Source organism: Pelodiscus sinensis, chromosome 31 (assembly GCF_049634645.1).
Source record: "Pelodiscus sinensis isolate JC-2024 chromosome 31, ASM4963464v1, whole genome shotgun sequence".
In the NCBI taxonomy this organism is placed as follows: domain Eukaryota; kingdom Metazoa; phylum Chordata; order Testudines; family Trionychidae; genus Pelodiscus; species Pelodiscus sinensis.
This window is the reverse complement of record NC_134741.1, coordinates 4635532-4654303: the sequence shown is the minus strand read 5'-3', so window position 1 is coordinate 4654303 and position 18772 is coordinate 4635532. Positions and strand designations below refer to the sequence as shown.

At 54.1% G+C, this 18772-nt stretch overlaps 10 non-coding genes across 10 annotated transcripts; 6 read left to right on the top strand and 4 right to left on the bottom strand.

The window, feature by feature from the left end:
- The first annotated feature begins 2278 nt into the window (after positions 1 to 2278).
- On the top strand, positions 2279 to 2360 carry TRNAS-GCU (transfer RNA serine (anticodon GCU)). The gene has a single exon. It is a non-coding gene; the product is annotated as a tRNA-Ser (tRNA).
- Positions 2361 to 5788: 3428 nt separating this feature from the next.
- TRNAY-GUA (transfer RNA tyrosine (anticodon GUA)) lies at positions 5789 to 5878 on the top strand. The gene is given in 2 exon segments: positions 5789 to 5825; positions 5843 to 5878. It is a non-coding gene; the product is annotated as a tRNA-Tyr (tRNA).
- Positions 5879 to 6514: 636 nt separating this feature from the next.
- Positions 6515 to 6586, top strand: TRNAQ-UUG (transfer RNA glutamine (anticodon UUG)). The gene has a single exon. It is a non-coding gene; the product is annotated as a tRNA-Gln (tRNA).
- A 1156-nt stretch (positions 6587 to 7742) lies between these two features.
- On the bottom strand, positions 7743 to 7816 carry TRNAT-AGU (transfer RNA threonine (anticodon AGU)). The gene has a single exon. It is a non-coding gene; the product is annotated as a tRNA-Thr (tRNA).
- A 1338-nt stretch (positions 7817 to 9154) lies between these two features.
- Positions 9155 to 9226, top strand: TRNAE-CUC (transfer RNA glutamic acid (anticodon CUC)). The gene has a single exon. It is a non-coding gene; the product is annotated as a tRNA-Glu (tRNA).
- Positions 9227 to 10136: 910 nt separating this feature from the next.
- On the bottom strand, positions 10137 to 10210 carry TRNAI-AAU (transfer RNA isoleucine (anticodon AAU)). Its single transcript has one exon. It is a non-coding gene; the product is annotated as a tRNA-Ile (tRNA).
- Positions 10211 to 12867: 2657 nt separating this feature from the next.
- TRNAS-AGA (transfer RNA serine (anticodon AGA)) lies at positions 12868 to 12949 on the top strand. The gene has a single exon. It is a non-coding gene; the product is annotated as a tRNA-Ser (tRNA).
- A 717-nt stretch (positions 12950 to 13666) lies between these two features.
- On the bottom strand, positions 13667 to 13740 carry TRNAT-UGU (transfer RNA threonine (anticodon UGU)). Its single transcript has one exon. It is a non-coding gene; the product is annotated as a tRNA-Thr (tRNA).
- Positions 13741 to 16973: 3233 nt separating this feature from the next.
- TRNAL-UAA (transfer RNA leucine (anticodon UAA)) lies at positions 16974 to 17056 on the top strand. Its single transcript has one exon. It is a non-coding gene; the product is annotated as a tRNA-Leu (tRNA).
- A 1029-nt stretch (positions 17057 to 18085) lies between these two features.
- Positions 18086 to 18158, bottom strand: TRNAG-CCC (transfer RNA glycine (anticodon CCC)). Its single transcript has one exon. It is a non-coding gene; the product is annotated as a tRNA-Gly (tRNA).
- Positions 18159 to 18772: the final 614 nt, after the last annotated feature.

Below are 18772 nucleotides of genomic sequence, written 5' to 3'. Positions count from 1 at the left end.
GGAGGTTTGCTCTGGTGGGGAGCCAGAGGCTGCTGCATGGAGGTGTGGGGGGTGCTGCTCCAGTGAGGAGCCAAGGGCTGCCGCATGGCGGGGGGCTGGGGCCTGCTCTGATGGGGGCCCAGGGCATACCACATGGTGGGGGTGGGAGGTGTTTCTCAGGCAGGGAGCCAGGACATGCTGCATGGTGAGGGGGCTACTCTGGGGTGGGGCTGGGGAAACCAGGGTCTGCCACAGGGTGGGGGAGCTACTCAGGTGGGGAGCCAGGGCCTGCTGTGTGGTGAGGGCTACTCTGGGGGGCGGGGGAGCCAGGGCCTGCTGTGGCCACATAGTGAGGGGGAGGGGGGGGAGTCAGGGCCCACTCTGGCAGCCAGGGCCCTGGTCCAGTGGCTGGAGGCCTGTGCTGAGGCCACAGGTTGTGGGGCACAGGGCCGGCTTTAGGAAGTGGGGGGCCCAATTCGAATAGTTTTGGCAGGGCCCCACCACCCAGAATTTTTTGTAGAGCAAAAAAAAAAAGGACACTTAAACCACAACCACACCCAAATATCACATCAGAAGTAGATGTGATCTAAATGTATATCAATATAGTTGAACATTTTCAAAAAAAAAAATGCCATCCTTTATGATGCAAAATTTTACACAAAATTAAATCAGTTGCCTTAAGTGTAGGTCAAATATTTTCAATTGCAAACTCTCCAATCTTTTCAATAAAGTTTAAAGTTTGATTTTTAAAAAGTTACTGGAGAGCGTTGCAGTTTTCTGTTACATTGATTTACTTTTTAAATAGCAAAAATGCAGTCTGTTAAGAAAGTGTCAGTTCTGTGGTCAAATTCCAGACCTCAGTGATTTCAGCACCAATGATTTCACTAGGTAACATGGTACCTCACCGCCACTGCCTCCTTTGCACTGCCCTTTAACACATATTGCCTGCATGTAGAGTCCAAGGTCAGTCTACACAAGATTTTATCAATGATTTTTGCTCAAGCGATCACTGAGACAAGACAAGGACTCTCAATTGATTCTAGTCAGCTCTGCCTTTAAACACGGTGGCTGCGTCTAGACTGGCATGATTTTGCGGAAATGCTTTTAACGGAAAAGTTTTTCCTTTAAAAGTATTTCTGCAAAAGAGCGTCTAGATTTTGCGCAAAGGCACCTGTGGCCAGTCTAGACGAGATTTTGCGCAAGAAATCCCCGATCACCATTTTGCGAATTGGGGCTTTCTTACGCAAAAAATTCCTTCCCTGTCTACACTGGCCCTCTTGCGCAAGTATTATTTAAATCGCCGCTTCATTTTCCTATGTCGGGTAGCCTAACCTACATGCCTCTGATGACAGAGGCATGTAGTCTAGACGTACCCTGGCACAAGAGCCTCTTCCACAACAATGGTGGCTCATTAGATATGCAAATGAGGTTCACCCGCTCCGTTGGCCACTTGCCGCTGCTCCTACCGGCTGCCCGCCAGCCACTCCCTCCAGCCACCCCATCCATGCTGCTGTGGGTACCAGTGTCTCACCACACTGTGAAATCAGACCAGAGACGGACACTGTCAGTAAACACTCATATCGGAAACGCTCCTCTGGATGCTGGGAGCACCAGAGCCCTGTGCCGCTGCCATCTGCCTGCTCCGTGGACATCTTCCCATTGCAGAGATTGCGCCAAGCCAGACTTTGACTAGACAGCCCCTCTCTGGGCACCCAGGGGCTACATCTACTCTGCAGGCTTCTTGCTCAAGAATGACCGTTCTTGCACAAAAACTTGAGGAGCATCTACACTGAATGCACGTTCTTGTGCAAGTAAATTTACGGAAAAATGTAGGAAAAGAGGGCTTCTTGTGCAAAAGTTATTCCTCTCCCCATGAGGAATAATCTCTTGTGCAAGAGCTCTTGCACAAGAAGGTAGTATGAATGGGCAACAGGGGTTTTTTGTGCAAGAAACCCCTATGGTTAAAATGGCCATCAGAGCTTCCTTGCACAAGAGAGCGTGCATACTGCCACGGACATTCTTGTGCAACAGCACATGGCAGTGCAGAGACACTGTTGCGCAAGACCTTTTGCACAAGAACTCTTGCACAAAACAGTTCTTGAGCAAGAAGTCTGCAGGGTAGATGTAGCCAGGGGGTATTTGGGTTTGTTACTAGCACTGAGCTTTTTACAACAGCCCAGGGAACATAGTGAAAAGCCAAAACCTTCCAGCCCTGGGTGTCCCTGGCCAGTCACTGACTGGCACAAAGGTTCCTGGCAATGCTGGCTTTGGGTAATTGGTAACAAATCCCAGCAGCTCAGATGAGGTGGCCGAGTGGTTAAGGCGATGGACTGCTAATCTATTGTGCTGTGCACACATGGGTTCAAATCCCATCTTCATCGGGTGTTTGCAGCCCTTCCTCTTGCTTCTCCCAGATCTCTCTTCAGTTCAGTGCCAGCCCCTCCTGTACCCCTGCCTGCCCCAGCCCCTCCCACTGCAGCCTGGGGAAAGGGGAAATCTCCACAGAGACACTCCCAGCTGGGACCCTCAATCCCTTCTGCCCTCAAGGGGAAACCTCACAAAGGAGATTCCAGGCAGCCAGGCCATGGGGGTCTCTGAGATGCCGCAGCCCTGCAGCCTGTCCCACCTGGCTGTTGCCATGGCCCCTCTGTGAGGTCACTGCCTCCTAACCAATGAGCTGAGGTGCTGCACAAGGCCCTTGTGATGTCACTGCTACCTCCCAGGGCTCATGTCCTGCCCCCAGCCAGCCCCTTGGCATGTGTGAGCTGCTCCCCCTCTGCCCCCGTCACTCAGGGCTGGTTCTGGGGCTCACGCAGGGAACATCAGAGGCTGCTCAGGGGGCCACATGCCCCCAAGGTCACCTTTTAAATGTCAGGACAAGCCAGGATCTATCCCGTCCCTTCCCCAAGACCCCACCCCTTTGCTGAGCCCCTGCCCTCCCCAAACCTTTCCATAGACTCTTGGTTACTAATGGACACTCGCCACTAATGACATAATCACACCCCAGCCATTTTGCTAGGGCTGCAGCTGGGGAGAACAGTTTCATTTAAATAAACAGATTAAGCGTTTGAACTGTCTCATGTTAGTTGATCAAACTTCATTTTAAATAAAGGAAAACATTGCGGCCAGCACACAAGGTTTCAATGTTGCTTTATTTATGGCAGGGGCGGGGAACCTTTTCTGGGTCGGGAGCCACTGACCCACAGAAAATTGGGGGCCACAAAAGTGAGAGACAAAAAACCTCCTCCAAAGGCCCCCAGCCCTCTGATGTGGCCCCCAACTCAGACACCTCCCTCCTCTGCCGTTCCAGCCCCATGGCGTGAGGGGAAGGGACAGGCAGGACTGAGGTTCACATTTACTTTTCTGGGGCAGCAGAACTAGTGGATTTTGTGGAGCTGCTTAGTCTATTGGTTTCTACTCGAAAACCTGAACCACTCAGCCACCTCAGCTCTGATCTTAGCAGTGTCAGAGGGCAGGGAAACTGGTAAATAATCCCAGTGCCCAGGCCTGACAGCACCTGCCCCACAGAATTCACACAGCAAACCTGGCTCCCAGAGCACAGGGGGAGTTGGGGGGCTCATTGCTGGGCCGTGGGGTGAAGCATTAAACCAGCCCCCTCCTGTGGGGCTGTGAGTGTTGCTGTCTCTGCTGTACAGACAGGGCCATGGAGACAGAGAGAGATTCACTGAACAGGCCAAGGTCGCCTAGCGAGTTAGAGCCAAGATCTGCCCCCAGCTCCCTGCCCCACCCACCGACGTGCTGACTCCCTCACTGCCATGGGGCTGTTTGCATTGGCCTCTTCTCTCTGGAACCAGGTTTAAGCCACAGCTGAGGCTCTGGGCAGGAGGCTGGGTATGGAGGGTCTGAGTGTGGGAGGGGGAGCGTGTGTTCCTCTGGCTCAGCTTTTCCCTTTATTCTAGCCCAGCAATTGCCCTGCTGCAAAGCAGAGTGAAGAGATGAGGGTTGCTGTGAGCTGCAGTGCAATAGTCAGGGTCTTGGGTTTCTAAGCTGTAGCTATTAGTGTGAGCTAGACTAGTCATTCTGAGATTGTGGGTTCAAATCCCACCAGAGTCACTTTAGGTGCTTTCTGATTTCCAGAGCAGCTTTTACAGAAAAGGCTGGACCTGCCCCTGTTCCATGATGAGAGTGTCAGGAAGCTTGTGATCCCAAGACCTCTGTGTGAGACTCCCCTTGGGGGGGGGGCTCACAGGAGAGAGCCCCTGGGTACCACACACTGGCCACGGAGACCTGTTCCATGGTCAGCTGGGTGCGAGAGAGGTGCCTGAGACTCTTGGTGGGTGTGTGGGCCCTGCCGTGCCCTTCCTTGAAAGAGACGGGACAAACACAGGGCTGGTTGACAGGGGCTGTGACACTCCAGCAGCGGGGCCGTCCAGCCTTTCAGCTGGATTCAGACCAGGCTGGTTGGAGCCTCTTGCGCTTGCCGAGGGGGATTCTGCACTTGCTGCCTTGGGAGCCAGGGTCACATTGCAGAGCTCCCCCAGGGCAGGGTTTGGGTCTCAGGGTTTGGGTTGGAGTCCCTGGGACGGGGAAGGGGGGTTTGGTCCCTTCCTGAGGGCACAGAATTAACAAGAGAGAATTCCTTCCCCCGCAGCAATCTGAGTTGGCTAAAGAGTTGGTAACAGAATATTTTCCCAAGTTTAAGTTGAGGAAAGAAAAGCCTCCATGGTGTAGCCATCACTGTGTTTGTTTAACATACAGCACCTCCTTAGTTCAAAGCCCTATAGAAACACAGGCTCTTGAGGTGCCCTCTCTGATGGGCCAGGCATGTTCTACTCTGAGCTGGGGGTCTCAGGGCTTGGGTCCCTTGTTGCCCTACTCAGGGTTGTACAGAGGTGTCCTGGAAGCTCTGGTCGAAGGCTCTTTCACAGGCAAGTTCTTCTTACTGGTCTCCTTCTTGGACCCCAGTTTATATAGTGAAAATTGAGTCCTGCTTAGCAATATCTTAACCAATTACTTTAGTATAATTTTGCTAACCAGTCATAAGATACTATTGTGATTTACCTAACCAATCATACTCCACCACCTTAGTTGATTTACATCTAGCAAAATTAATTTTACAGCAGACAGAAACAGATCCAAACCAGACAGCGACCACACAGACAAACAATAGGAAAGGGAGGACAAGAATCATAGAATGCCCATTGCACAACCACAACTACTGATAAGCAGTTTCTTGCCGGACAAAACGGTGTTTAACTAAGTTTTCTCTACCCATCTTGAGGTCTGTTTCTTATCTGGTAACAGTGGGTGCCATTAGGACAGGATCCCCTTCTCACAGCCTAGTGTGACACTATTTCAGTGTCATTTAGCTGGAATATGAGTATGTGACTCCAGGCTTTACAACTAATTGCTGCTGCTCTTGAGTCTGGCTGCAGAAGAAGGCTTTAGCTTAGACCTACTGAATAGCTACAGGCCTTTCAATAGGGTTACAGAGAAACCACACTGTTACAGAAGACCTTTCCAGGCCAAAGATAGAAGGAAACCCTCAGGGGTGCTTCTAGACTAAGGTTCATTCAGTTGGTTTGTTTTTTTGTAGACCTGACCCTTCTGCGCCCCTAGAGACTCTGGAACAAAGAAGACACATGAGAAGAACCCAACTTTCTTCCTTTTGCTGTGACATGGATGGATCTAGCTCAGGTTTCACTCAGGGGGTCTGTCTGCATGTGAAGTACCTGTGACAGTCCCTGTGCACCTCTGCCCCTCATCAGCAATGCCATATACTTGGGGGAGCTCTTGCCCTGAGACTTGCAGAAAGGACAACCTGGACAAAGAAGAACTACTCAGGCACCCTTTGATAGCTCAGCTGGCAGAGTGGCGGACTGTAGCGTGTGCTTGGCAAGTGATCCTTAGGTTGCTGGTTCAACTCCAGCTCAAAGGTGCCATTCTTTTCCCTCCAGCCTGGCCTTAGCAGAAGACAACCAAGGTGGTTACCTTGGGTCCATGTCTTCAGAACCCTACACTGCAATTGACAAAACAATGGTGGGGAGGAGCTGCCAATCACATTTCTTGGGCTGTGCAGGTTCTGTCCACACACAAAAGTTATTTTGGAACAATGGCCATTATTCCACAATAACAATGCAAGAGTCTACACAGCAATTCCGTCATTTTGAAATAATTCTGAAGTATCAGACGGCTTATTCTGACTTCTGCAAACCTCATTCTACAAAGAATAACGCCTGTTCCAAATTAGCTATTTCAAAATAAGGCCTGTGTAGATGGGCCACTGCTGCTAGTTTGAACTAGCCCCTTCTTGTGGACATACTAACTTATTCTTCTGAGACAGGTCGTCTACACTGGGGAGCCTGCCTCGGACTATTCTGAGGTTTCCCTGCAGTGTAGACGTGCTAGTTCGAAATAAACTATTTTGGAATCACTATTCTAGACCAGCTTATTCCAAAATAAATGTGCCGTTTAGTCGAAGCCAGAGGGATGAAGCAGCAGGAGGAAAGCCAAGAGTGCAGAGCCCAGCCAGAAAACTGAGTGTCCCCAATGCCCATGAAGAGGTCAGCGTTTAGGTCCCATGGTGTAAGGGGCAGCACTCAGGACTTTGAATCCTGCAATCTGAGTTCAAGTCTCAGTGGGACCTGCTGGTTTGAGCTTGTTATTGTGAGGTTTTCTCACACTGCACAGCTATGTCTATGCTGCAGGCCTTTTGCGCAAGAATGGCCATTCTTGTGCAAAAACTAGCGGAGTGTTTACCCTGCATGTGCATTCTTGTGCAAGAAAATGTACAGTTAACCATTAGAAAAGAGGGCTTCTTGCACAAGAAGGCAGTGTGCACAGGCAAGAGGGATTTCTTGTGCCTAAAACAGCCATTAGAACTTTCTTGCACAAGAGAGTGTCCACAGATGCTCTTTATAAGGAGATAAACCATTTCATAGAGCTGGAGAGAACTTTGAGAGGTCATCCAGTCCAGTCCCCATGCTCATGGCAGGGCCAAGAGCCATCCCTGACAGATTTACCTCAGACATCTCTAAATGGCTCCTTCAAGAATTAAACTCATAACCCTGGAATGGCAGTTCCAGGGGACACTTCTCCAGTGTTCAAACATCTAACAGATAATATGGCAAAAAGGAAGCCAAAGAGAATTGCACCTACTAGTAAATGTCATAACTATCACCTCCGATGGGACTTGAACCCACAATTCCAAAATGAGGAAACCAATGCTTTGTCCACTAGGCCAATACACATTCCTCAACTTTTAGATAACAGAGTCCAGCTGTTGGAAGGTACCAGAAACACAGGAAGGGCTGAAAATCAGCTCTCAGGAGGCACCTCCAGCTGCCCCCCAAGTGTGGGTCACCCCACACTAGCAATGGGCGAAACTTAACACCTTGACATCATGTCTCCCTCCCAAAGCCAGGGGCTTGCCTCCCACAGCCGCAGCCTCAGCAGGGCACTGCACTGGCGCACACGCTGCTCCTGGGGAAAGGAATGGGTGCTACAGGGGCTGGGGCTGGCAGGGAACAGCCGGTTGTCACTGAAGGGGAAGGATAAAATGCAGCCACATTGCTGAGGGCAGGGAGAGCAGCTGGTGCTGTGCTGGTGGCACCGTGGGATGGCCCTGGGGGAGCTCTGCAATGTGACCCTGGCTCCCAAAGCAGCAAGTCCAGAATCCCCCTCGATGAGCGCGAGAGACTCCGACCGGTCTGGTCTGAATCTGGCTGAAGGGCTCAAGTGCCCCAGTGCTGGAGTGTCAGAGGCCAGAAAGACATAGGAAAAAGTAAACAAAGTCCACCACAAGGCACCACTGGGAGTTGAACCCAGGATCTCCTGTTTACTAGATAGGTGCTTTAGCCAGCTAAGCCATGGTGCCTTCTTCAGGGAGCCTGGTGAAACTGTTCTACTCTATGGTCCCAGACAACACCTTTGCCTCCCAAAGTGCAGCCATTCCCCATTTTCCTCCAGCCCTGGTGGTGTCTGGCTCCCTGGGCACAGAAGGCTACAGCTCAGTGGGCAGAGGCTCTGACATGCACATCTCCACCAGCTGCTTGGCCTGGGGAGTTGGCCTTGAGCTTTAGCATCACTGAGGGGAGGGAGAAGTGCAACAAACATTGATTGTCTGGATTGTAAACACCCTCTCTCCTGGCCACACACGGCACTTCTTGGTGCGTCTCAAGCCAGGCCCTGCAAGGAGCCACCAGGGCAGGAACCAGCCCTTGGAGCTCGGCTTGCACCGGAACCGGCAGTTTCCCACCATGTCTCACTTGAGAAGAGGCGACTTGTTCCCCTTCCTCTCACCTCACGTCTCCCTTGTCTCTGTTCCCTCTGCCTCAGGTCTCCTCTGCCTCAGGACCTGCCTCCTCAGGGCGCTGCCCCTCTGCCACTGGGCTGGGAGCGGGAGACTCCACAGTCTCTGCACTTGGGCTGAGAAGTCTCACTGGGACTCGTCTGTTGATGGCGTTAGTCAGCCCGATGGCCAGCCGGATCCATTCCGTAGAGCTGCCCGAGAGGGAGCTTTCCCAATCTCCACTGGTATTTCCTGGGGCTTTGTGTAGGGGATTGGGCTTGGCATCTTCTCTGCTGGAAATGCCTCTTCTTTGGAAAGCAGCTCCCAGGAGTTCATGGAACTTCTTCTTCTCAGCTTGGGACAAGGACAAGCAAGGGGCGACGGGACAGGGGTTTATGTGATGATGACAGGAGTGCAGAAAGCAAATAAGAAATTATTTTTTTGCCTACTTAAGAACCAGGGTGACAGAACGAAACTGGTAAGTAACCAAGTTACAAAGGAAACATTTTTGCCCCCAGTGGAACTCCTTGCCAGAGGATGTTGTGAAGGTAAAATCTACAAGAAGGTCCAAAAAAGAACTGGATAATTGAATGCAGGAAAGGTCAATCAATGGCATTTAACCAGGATGGACAGGGCAGGTGTCCCTAGCTGCTGTATACCTGAAGCTGGGAATGGAGGGAGCACTTAATAACTGTCTGTCCTGAGGATTCCCTCGGAACAATGAAATTGGCTGCTGTTGTGAGACAGGATCCTGGGCTAGTTGGACAACTGGCATGGCCCAGTCTGGCTGCTTTGATGTTCTGTTTGGTTTCTGTTCTTGTCCCCTCTGGGCAAGGGAGAATGGACCCCCCCCTCATCCTGAAGTGGACAGAAAATGGCCTGCGAAAGGCTAGTGTAGGTGAGCAAAGAGACTTGCTTTATGTGTCCCTGATGGTCTAGTGGTTAGGATCCAGCACTCTCACTGCTGTGGCCTGGGTTCAATTCCCAGTCAGGGAAACCAGCTGCAACTTTCCCCAAACATGTCCCTAGTCAATCTTCTTGCCACATGTTACAGCAGCTGACACCTAGCATGGGGCTAACCCTAACCCCTCCCCCTTGGCTGGCCACTGCCTGGACTCCGGCCTCCCCAGTGCCAGCCTAAGGGCTCTGGAGAGGACAGGGCAGCTCCAGGGGCAGAGTCCTTTTTTCTGCAGTAGTGCAAACCCAGCCCCTTGGTTCCAACTAACTAACATTACTCCTCATTGTTTGCCCTCTGTGCCTCCCTCCCAACATCAACATACCCCAACACACCCCTTCCCTCTCCCTCTCCCTCCTCCCCTTGCTGGTAACACCATCAGGACTTTTCCTTGTTGAAAGAACAAACTCTCTGGTTTTTATTTGGGGAATGTAGAACTGGGGAGGGGCTGGGGAAAGACCCTGGGAGGGGGAGGAGGCTGGGAGGAAGGGCTAAGGCTGGCACCTTCCTCTGGTGGTCCCACTGCCTCATGTCAGGGGCCTCAGCAGCGCTGGGGGGTGGCTCCAGGGGGAGAAACTGGTTCAGAGGAACTTGAGATGCTGGGCCACTGAAGCAGGCCCCCAGCAGCAGCCTCTGTGCAGGGCTCACACGCTCCAGGCCTCCTGGTCATATTGAGTCTCCCCGTGTTGTTTGGGCTCCAGAGCCTGCCCCCCAGCTGGTGCCTTGAGGTAGCCACTGCAGCAGCAGGAATTTGGACATCAGTCCCCCTGCTTTTGGGGACAGGAAGCCAGGCCCAGGCCCTTTTAGCCACTGGAGCTGTACAGGCAGGAGCCTCCCCCTACCAGATCTCTGCCCTGCTTCCTGCAAAGCTCTCAGTCTTTTGCTTGTTTCTGCTTCCCTGTCCATAGCAGGCAGCTAAAGGAAGGGAAGTCAGAGACCCAAATACGCCTGTGGCCAGCATGGGGCTTGAACCCATGACCTTAGCGTTATTAGCACCACGCTCTAACAAGCTGAGCTAGCCGGCCTACAAAAGTACAGCTCACCAGTGGCCCTTTCAAGAAAGGCGCCTCAGGCAGCTGCAGGGACGTCTCTGAAGCTGCCAATGGCTCTTCTCTGACAGGGCCACTAGCGACTCGCTGTGACGTGGGCTGGCTAGTCCAGCTGGTTTGAGGGTTGGTCAAGGTGGCTGGCGGCCGGCAGACCCAGGCAAAGAGAAGCCGGAATCTCTTGCTGCCAGCACCTTGCCTCCCAGCTTCTTCCCTGCCAGCAGCAGCAGAGTCCTGAGCGCTGCCCTTGACACCATGGGACCAACCTCCCCTCACTCAACTGGGGCAAGCTGGTGCCCAGTTCATGCCCACTGGGACCTGTTTTACTTGGGTTCCTTCCACCCAGAGCCCCCTTCTTCTCCTGGGCTGCGAGGAGCATCACTGGGATACTCTCTCATATCCCAGCACAGGGCCATCTCTCCAGTGACAGGAGACAGGGCTGGTTTCAAGATTTCTTTTAGCGCAGCAGGAAGCAAGAGGAGATGGAGGAAAATCAACCCCGTTTGCAAGCTTTGTGTGACAGGAGGGGTGTGAGCTGGGGAACCTGCCCCCCCCCCCCCGAAGGTCATTTGGTTGCACCCAGGGGCAGCAAGAATTCAGGCCCTCAGGCGAGTGCATTGGGGACAATGTGTGAGCCGTCCGATAAGCATTTTCTCCTCCCACTGGGGAAAGCAGCTGGGCTGGACCAGCCTGCAGCCCACGTCCCTTTCAGCTCCAGGTGCAGGAGATAACAGAGAGGGGAGGAAAGTCCATGGCCAGAGCCTCCTCCCAGCAGTCTGGCCCTGCGCAGTGTCTGTGCATGATGGAGCCTCTCCCAGCAGGGCGATGGCCTGTTCTCTACAAAGTGCTCAGCTGTTTCATTTTTTTGCAGGCCCATTGTATGTGTCCCTGGTGGCTTCATTTACAGTTTTCAATCTTTACATTTGCATCCCTTTTTGGAAAGAGGGTGCAAGTGTAAACATACCCTACGTAGCTAGAGATGGCCTCTGTCTGCTGAGCCTGGCTATGTCCCTACTGCAGGAACCCAAAGGGAGCAAAGAAAAGAAGCACTGGAAACTGGTGGGGTACCCTCTGAATTTGATTTAGTGAGTCTTAGTTGGACTTGCTAAATCAAACTCCAGAAGATTGATTGTGGCCATTCCTCCCCCACTGAGTGTGATTCTTGTTCTTCTGCACAGCACAGCCCAGGTAGACCAAGGACCTTCAGATCACACCCTTGCTGAACTGATGGGAATGGAAACCAGACACACAGCAGATTTGAACTTGTTTCAGTTGAGATGGGTTTGCCTGGTTTATGTGCATTGACACAGGACCACATGTGGGGTTTGTAGTAATTTTAGGAATCTCTGCATAGCAGAAACCCAGAGTGTGATGCAACTGGAGATGCAAAGGTTTCAATGAAGTTGATCAACTTTTCAGGGGACACTTGGAATTGAACCAGAGCCCGCTTTGCCTGCAGTCAAACACTTTACCACTGAGCTACACCCCCATTACACTTGTTTGTTTGCATCCAGTGTTAGGAAATAAGCCGCTGGCAGCACTGTCTGCAGGAGCAGGTGGTGCCTTGCACACATGGCGGGGGGAGGACGGCCCTCTATGGGGTCACACATGTGTGGTGTCCCCCCAACCTACTATCAGCATGACACATCACGATAGCGCATCACCCCTGTGCTCCCGCCTGCCCTGTGTGTGTTGCAACATCACAACACTCACCTGATGTTCCCTCCCCGGTGCCCGAAGACATTTGGGAGGCCTCCTCCATCTGGGGGACCGGTTCCAGGGGGAGGGTCACAACGTTCCTGGAATCCTCCTTCTCCTCATCCTGGAGCTGCTGGTCAGCAGGGTTGTTGTCCTGAAGCTGCGGCTACTGCTGCCCAGGTGTCTCCATCCCAGACTCCACAACTGTCCCTGGAGACAGGGTTCCCCAGGACTAGGTCCAGTTCCTCACAGTATGCACAGTGCTGCGGTGCTTTCCCAGAGCAGGAGCTGCGCTCACAGGTCCTCACATACCCCTGCCGCAATTTCTTGACCTTGGGTCTGACTTGGTCAGGGGAGGGGGGAGGTGGCCTTTCTTTGCAAGGCCGTTAGCCATTTGGCCATAAATATCTGCATTCCTCCGCCTGGACTGCCGGGCCTGCAGAGACTCCTCCTTGGACCACAGCTTTATCTCTGGCCCAGACCATGACAGTGCCCGGCACTTGCTGCCACTTGCTTGGTCCTGCGATGTATCCCTGGAAGGGCCAGAAGGGTCTCTGGGAGCTTGTGCCTGTGACATGGCTCTCCAAGAGGCTGGAAGTGCTCGATCTTAGCCAACTGGATAGTGAAATTATACTAAAATAATTGGTTAAGGTAGAACTAAGCGGTACTTGAATTTCTCTTTATAAACTGGGATCCAAGAAGGACACCAAGAAGGCAAGAAGAAGGAAAAGGGGAGAAGAGAAGAGGAAGGAAAAGAAGACCAAGTAGGAGAGACGACCTTGAAGCAGAACTCACCTCCAAGGCAGCCTAAGACCAGAACTGCCGGGACTCCTCTGCACAGCTGTTGAAAGGGTTTGCTGTGTGAACTCTGTGGCAGGTGACATTAGGGCTGTGCACTGGGATTATTTACCAGTTTCCCTGGCCCCACTTCGCCCAGAGCTGTGATGGCCGAGTGGTTAAGGCATTGGACTAGAAATCCAATAGGGTTTCCCTGTGCAGGTTCAAATCCTGCTCACAGCGAGGTCTGTGTTTTGCCCACACCTCTTCCTCAGACAGCAAGGGCCTCTGTGAGTTACCAGCAGTGGGGCTGTTACTGTTGGCATCAGGACTGGATTAAGGGGTGAGCTAATGGGGCAGCTGCCATCAGGCACTGGCTCCTGGCAGGCTGCAGCAGCTGCCCCTGGGCTGGGGCTGCATTAACCTCCACAGCACCTGTCAGCAGTGCCCTTCCCCATGCAGCTGTGGGGCTCTGCATAACCTGCCCTAGGGGACCCTGGGTTGCACGCCAGCGGTGGTGGCAGGGCCAGGCTGTGCAGCACAAGAGCATCCTGCCATCACAAGCTCCATGCATGGAGGGGGAGGGGCTGTATATGCACTGTGCACCCAGGGTGGAACCTCACATGGACCGTGAGCCCGGGGGCAGTGCCACATGCCCGGGGCACTAGAATGGCTCAGGCTGGCCCCAGTCAGCATCTAACTAATTGCACCATTAGGCCATGTCTTCACTCAGGTGGAGATTTCTGCTGCAAACCATCTCCCAGAGTTTGATTTAGCAAGTCTAGATAAGACTCTCTAAATCAAACCCAGAGGGCACCTGCACCAGTACACACTGCTCCTGCTCTTTGCTGCCATCCTACATCCACTGTGAGGACACCAGCAAACTCAACAAAAGATAAAACTATTGCCAGACATGTGTTGGGATATGGTGGAAAGAAGAGACACGCTGGCCTCACCACAAGGCACCACTGGGAGTTGAACCCAGGATCTTCTGCTTACAAGGCAGCTGCTTTAGCCAACTAAGCCATGGTGCCCTCCTTGAAAGTAGCCCTCAAACTGTTCTACTTTATGGTTCCAGAGAACATGTTCCCATTCCAAAGTGCAGCCGTTCATCATTCCCCTCCAGCTCCTGCTGTGTCTTGAGGTCTGCGTAGCCTAAGACATTAGATTGGCAGCTGGAACCCAAAACCTTTTTGTCAATTGTAGCACCAGGCCCCAAAGGGACAGACCCAAGGCAGCCGCCTGGTCCTAAGGCCTGGCCTGCAGCCAGGGGGAGGCAGAAGAATCTCTCCTTTCAGGTGGCATTAAATCAGCAGGCTGGCTAGCTCAGCTGGTTAGAATGTGGTGCTAATAATAAGGTCATGGGTTCAAGCCCCATGTTGACCACAGAGATGTTTGGGGAGGGATGGCTCAGTGGTTTGAGCATTGGCCTGTGAGTTCAATCCTTGGCACAGGCCACTTGGGGCAAAAATTCATTAGGGGATGGTACTTGGTCCTGCTGAGAAGGCAGGGGACTGGACTTGATGACCTTTCAATGTCTGGTTTATGAGATAGGCAATCTCCATTTTTTAAAAAAAGGGAACTGAAGGGCCTTTGCTGATCACAGGCCTCTGCTGTGCTGGCTGAGCTTTGGAACGGGACCTGGGGCAGGCTGCTGCTTTGCCCAGGTAGCCCTTGGATGAGTGTTGGGGCAGGAGAACCCAGCAACACAGGGGGCTCTAATGGGCGCTTAACTGGCAGAAGGACCCTTGAGTGACTCCACACAGAAAGGCTGCATCTGTGGCTGCCCTGGCAGGCTCTGCCCCCTTCTCCCACTGGCCTGGGCCTGGCACCACAGAAAGCCCCTTGGCAAGCCAGAGGCCTCAGGCCTGTCCCTGTCCCTCTGAGGGGCTTGTGACTTGGCCTCCCCTGCCATTGGTGCTGGCTCTCCTGGCTGCTGGCCAAAGGAAGAAGCAAGGCAGGAGAGGGAGGAGCACTGCCTGCAGAGGCTGACAGCTCTGGCTCCAGCACAAGCTCACAATGTGCCCAATGTTCCAGGCCTGCAGCAGGCCTGGGCGACGTGATGGGCTCAGCCCTTGAGCAGCCCACAGGCCTGTGAGGGACAGACTGAGAGCAGGGCCCCACTGGCATGGGAGAGGCAGGAACCGCAGTCCGGGAGAAAGCAGCAGCTTGGACTCACTGGTGAGTCTCACTTGCTGACCAGACTCCTGGGCTCTGGGGCCAGCCCCCCTGTGGGTCAGAGCCCCCTGGCCACAATGCTACTCCAGGGGGCCTGGCTCCAGGGCCACCTAATCCCAGGGCCTGGGGGGGCTGGAGGCCTTTGTCCTGGAGTCTCAGAGCTCCCCAGTGTCGGCTGCCGCTGGCCTGAATGGTGCTGGATGCTCCTGCTCCCCTCCCAGCAGGCTGGCTCTGCGCAGGCTCTGTGCTCGCTGGATCCTCCTCCTGCCAGGTCCCCGGCCTGCTCTCTGCAAAGCCTCAGCCTGGCTCCTTTCCTGCCCCCTGTTGTGGGGCCTTTGGGGCCTGGCTCCGAGCAGATCCCCTGAGGCCCAGCATTGGCTGCAGCACTGCTGGGCCCCCGGAGCCCGGGCTGCAGCCAGGAGGGGGAATCTCCCGCAGGGCTGGTGGGATGTAGAAAGCTGCTCCCTGGGAACCTTTCCCACGGCAGCACCCCCAGCCTGGACAGCCCCTGCCCGGCCCAGCCCTCGCCCCAGGGTGGGCAGCATTTGGGGAGGCAGGTAGGAGAGGCCTCCTCCCCTTCCCAGAGAGCAGACCCCCCAGGGCTGCAGTGGGAGGATCTGGCCCAGGGCTGCTGATCCCAGCCTAGGGCCAGGGAAGCTGCTACAAGCTCGTGCGGGGCGGAGGGAGCCATCCCAGAGAGGGTTGGGAGGGGGATCAAGGGGGGGGCAGATAGGAGAGGTGAAGGGGAACAGGGACGTGTGAGGAGGGGGCAGGAAGAGGAGGCAGGAGGTGCTGAAGGGAGGTTGGGGGGATCATGCCAGGCATGGGGTGGCTGGGAGCAGGGGTGCAATGGAGGGAAACTTGGGGGGGTCACAGGAAAGGAAAGGGGGCAGGGGAGGTTGGGAGGAGACTGGGGGAGCAAGAGCAGCCTGGCTGGGGGAGGGGGAGACACAGGGCAGGGCTTGTACAGGAGAGGGGGGAGATACAATGGCAGCTCCCCCACCCCCGTTGGGCAGGAGGGGGGGCAGAGGTGACTGGTGGTGGCACTTGGGGGCACCAACTCCTCTGCCCCAACAGAATTTCTAAAGTTTATTACAAGGGTGTCCCAAATGCCCCCTGCCTCTGTGGGTGCCTCTCCCTGCGCCCCTCCCTCTGCAGGCTCCAGTCCCCCCGGGGGAGGAGCTGCCCCCTCCAGCAGCCTGAGTGGAATTGTTTCTGTGATTTTTTTAGTGTAGATATCTGCAAACACTGATCTGTAGGGACTGGCAACAGTTTATTTCCTTTTGCAGATTTGTTATTTGCATAATGTATATGCAGATATGTAAATATAATGTTACCGGTCTGGGAAAAGTTTGTGAATTGGTTTGGCTGTCCATGGTACAAAAAAAAAGGTTAGTAAACACTGGCCTGATCCATGGGGGCTGGCCAAATGCAAGGCAGGGAAAACACTAGGGCTCTGTCTACACTCACGGATTCTTGCATGAGAAATATGCAAATGAGGCTACGCATGGAATATCGCTGAGCCTCATTTGCATGCCTAATGAGCTGCAATTTTTGCAAAAGAGGCTCTTGCTCCAGAAGGAGCTGTCTACACTGCCCCTTCTTGCACAAGGAAAACTCCCTCTTGTGCAATGCCGCTATGACGATTATTTTCAGGAATAGTGACATTGCACAAGAGGGGTTTGCTTGCGCAAGAAGGGGCAGTGTAGACAGCTCCTTCTGGCACAAGAACCTCTTCTGCAAAAATGGTGGCTCGTTAAGTATGTAAATGAAGCTCCATGATATTCCACACTTAGGCTCATTTGCATATTTCTCTTGCAAGAAGCTGGGAGTGTAGACATAGCCCGGTGAATGTGGGGGGGTATTTTCCCCACCAGGCCTTTATCCCTCAGAATCCCTGGGGACGTTATGTTTTCTCTTGTTTGGTTTCCCTTTTCCCTGCTTCCCTCCTCACTGGGGGGGAGGGGGCGGCTCTCTCACCCTTTCAGTGGGAAGCCCTGGCACAGGGATGGGCCGGGAAGATGCTCTGAGCGCGAGTCCCTGGGCTATTTGGGGAGAGAACTTGCACACGTCTAGCCTTTCCTCTGTCACCAGGATGGCTGAGTGGTTAAGGCGTTGGACTTAAGATCCAATAGATGTTTGTCTGTGTGGGTTCAAACCCCACTCCTGGTAGTTTCCTGTTTTGGACAGACATCCATCTGGATGGTGATTTGCCCTGCTATGAGGGCAGAGGACTGGACTTCGTTTCTGAAGGTCCCTTTGGCTATGTTTGGCGGCATCTTGCGCTGTGGGAGATGTGCTTTTGTGCAAGAGGATCCATGGCAGTGTGGATGCTCTCCTGTGCAAGAAAGCTCCGATGGCCAATTTAGCTATAGGGCAAGAAACCCTTGTCCCACATCCACACTGCCCTCTTGCGCAAGAGGACTTACACCTGTTAGAAAAGAGCTGTGAGGAGTGGTGTGAGGGTGTTGCTAGCAGCAGTGAGTACTGGGAGGTGTCCCGTCACCTGGGCTCCGTGTAGGTTGCCAGATGCTTTCTACAAAAATACGGGACACACTTGACATGACATCACAATCGACATTATTGTTATTATTTAGAAAATACCGGACATTTCTATTTCTATTGTCTCAGTTTGTTTCCTGAACAGGAAGCTCAAATACTGGACTGTCTGGTTCAAAACTGGACACCTGGCAACTCAGCTCCATGTCAGCAGGGAAATGCAGTCGAACACCTCCCTCCATATGCTGGCCCAGCCTTGTGCCTGCTGGTGAGGCTGCCTCCCCCCACCTCAGTGGGGCCTCCTGCCCCTGTGCTGCTGCAGCAACAGCCAGTCTGCCCGCACCCAGGCCTGGCAGCCATGTCGTCTGGGGGCAAGAGCAGGGAGAACGGCGCCTTCCTAGCCCAGCCTCCTCCCCATCCCATCGCTGAGGGAACTTTCCCCCAATGCCAGCCCCATGCTCAAGGGCTTTGTAAAAGGGCCAGGCCAAAGTAGCTCCCCCTTTGCACCTACTGAGCCTCTGCCCTGTCACCAAACAGACCCTGCTTTGCTCCACCCCCCTCGCTCTGTCTGAGTCACTCCTGGAGCTGGTGGGACTAGACAGCTGCGGTCCTATGGGATGTGGCATTTCTTGGGGAACCATTTCTGATGGGGAAAAGAGCAAGCCAAAGCTTCCAATCAACCCTCAGAAGGTCACAGTTCCATACCCCAGGTGGGACTTGAACCCACAACGCCTGGCTCGGGAGGCCAGTCCCTTGTCCATTAGGCCACTGGGGCCAGACAAGAAACAATGAGATGGGACAGAAATTCTCTGTCCCAAAGGCTCACCCCTCACATTGGCTGGGCAGACACGTCCCTCCTCTCTACCCCAGCAGACATGTCTGCAGTCCCCGGCAGGGAGACGGCTGGGCAGGTCGCTGGCAGAGCTGAGCCCGGGCTGGCAGCAGTGCAGGCTGGTCGGCCACAGCCCTGGGAGAGCAGCTGGGGGGCTCGGCTGGGGGGGGGGGCGGGCCCGTGTGCTCTGCTGCTCACTGGTGAGCTGGCTGCCCAAATGCCCACACAGACGCTTCTTCAATCCCCACCCCCCTCAGCCGCCCACCCCCAGCCTCTTCCAGCACAGCCTGCCCCGCCTCCCCCCACAGGGCTTCTACAGGGGCCTCTGTCCCAGGGGGAATGGGGAGCCCCTGCCCCCGGCACCCACCCACCCTGCTGCTGCTCCCCCCAGAGCAGAGGATTCACCTGGCACAAGTAAGTGCCTCTGTCCCCCCTGACCCCGGCTGCTCGGTTCCCTCCTGTTTAGCTGCCTGGTCCCAGGTAAGGTCACATGAGACTGCTCATATCCCCCCCTCAGCACGGAGCCCTGGGCAGCCGCCCTGCTCGCTCAGGTCTCA